General features: G+C 48.4%; 1 long non-coding RNA gene across 1 annotated transcript in view; it reads left to right on the forward strand.

The window, feature by feature from the left end:
• The first annotated feature begins 913 nt into the window (after positions 1-913).
• Positions 914-1,919, forward strand: part of LOC147026993 (uncharacterized) — a 1,250-nt gene continuing 244 nt past the window's right edge. The window contains exons 1-2 of the long non-coding RNA XR_015057949.1: positions 914-1,078; positions 1,802-1,919. The exon at positions 1,802-1,919 is cut by the window's right edge and continues 7 nt beyond it. This is a non-coding gene — a long non-coding RNA (uncharacterized LOC147026993). The remainder of the gene's footprint in view (positions 1,079-1,801) is intronic.

Raw genomic sequence — 1,919 nt, forward strand, 5'->3', positions numbered from 1 at the left:
CGCGGCTTCAGGCCGGGAGCGTTCCAATTAGCGATTCTTTCCCTCCTCGCAAAGTCCCGGAAAGATCCAGTGTCGTTAAGACGGACTTGACAGCTTGGCAGATGTTTCTAGTGTCTTGATGAATTACACTGCTTCTGCAAACAATTTCGCTGTATAATGAATGCCATAAAACTTGCCGCCGAAAGTAGCTATTCATCACAGCTGCCCTGCTGTATGGAGCTGATAAGCGCAGAGAGAAGGGCCGAGCGGATACGGAATCTGGGCAGGTCTTAACGACAGGAACATGCCTCCCCCTCCCAACCGACCTACCCAAATACACACGCTCTCTAACCACAACTACTATGCCCCACATTACCTCCATTTTACCACAACCGCTATTCTCCCACCCCTCCCCAAATCCTTCATATTCGTACGCGTCCACGATGCAATCAGATCCGTCGCATCACAAAATTTCCTCCCCGTCTGTCGAGGGCACCACTTTTACACTTATTCAATCGGACATGTTTTGTGGCAGAAAGAAAGATTAAATTATTACAGGGAAATTTGATTCCGTCTCGTCGGCGATCAGCAGTTCATCGGAGCTGGGATCGGCGGCGCCCCCCGACTCGGCCCCATTAAAACATTCGCAGCATGAACTTACTCTGTGCGCTCTTAACGCGGCGCTGTCGCGGCCTAGCAGCCGGTCACAGTGGGAAGGCTGATTTACTTGTCAGCTTGTCGACTTTTACGCGGAAAATGTTTTTGCGTTTCCAGCAGCCCTTTACAAATTAAAAGCGCACAACTTCTTACAACACGCACTGTTGCAAATTAATAAGTTTTCAGCGACACGGAATGTGATGTGGAAGTGTGCACTGTCATGTGCTCAGCAATGGTTGCTCTTGGTTTTTTTTTTGTTTAATCCTTACCTCTGCGTACCACGGGTGGATGGATTGATAGATGAATGGATGGATGGATGGATTAAAAGTCTGCCTATGCTTGGTTTTACAAGCGAGTTGGACATCGGCGACACGCTGGGCCTAGTGCGCCTAGTCTACTCCCGTGGGGTTACGGAAACCGTTTGTCTTCCAGCCAGCCAGCGGTTAGTTTAATTTGCGCCCAATCTGATGCTGTTCCAAGTAATGAATTCTTGATTCGGTAATAGATATCTGGTCTCGCAGAGACGGGGCATTTTAGAGTCTGCGTGCGGCCTGTGTAGGCCATGTTGCTGCGAAAAGGTCGCTTTACATCGCGACACAAGTTTATATTTTGTCATCGCCGGTTGCACTTTAGGATAAGATATTTCCTACGACTGCATGGTAATTGTTGTTATCATATGCTGTACTGGTTTGCAGTGATAGATAAGTCGGAGTTCTGGAGACCAACACTTTGATGTACACCATACTCTGTGCTGCAGAACGTTGGTTCTGCCAAAGCACTTTCTTGGCGAATGGTTATACTGGGTGGTTTGCCATCCCTCTCTCTCCCAGCAGTAGTTATGGCAGGAATTTGTAATTTGTTCAGGATGCCAGCGACAGCTTCGCACACTCTTCGCGAAGGACACTGTGGGGTCTTTGACGTCCAACAAGGCATGCGAGTAGACGGGGCGTCCGGTTTAACGTCCATAGATGGCACACGCATCGATAAACCACCCTGCCTATGAAACACCAGGATGACAGTTTATAGCTGGGTTGTGATTCTAACCTAGAGGCGAGATAGACAGCGAAGAGGCAAGTGTGCCTATCTAAGTTGGCACACTCGCCTCAAAGCTCTCAAGTACTGTACTCGTATATTCGCACAAACATTTAATTTTCAATTTCTGCAGGAACCTTGCGAGTACGACTGGATGGTGCATCGGGAGTGACAATATGGTTGGTTACCTTTGAGCTGTCTCCTCTAGTTCGATTCCCCACCTGACTACAGACAGTCAGAATGGTGCTTTG

Source organism: Eptatretus burgeri, chromosome 5, assembly GCF_056783735.1.
Source record: "Eptatretus burgeri isolate ZD-2024b chromosome 5, Ebu_testis_v1, whole genome shotgun sequence".
Taxonomy (NCBI): Eukaryota; Metazoa; Chordata; class Myxini; order Myxiniformes; family Myxinidae; genus Eptatretus; species Eptatretus burgeri.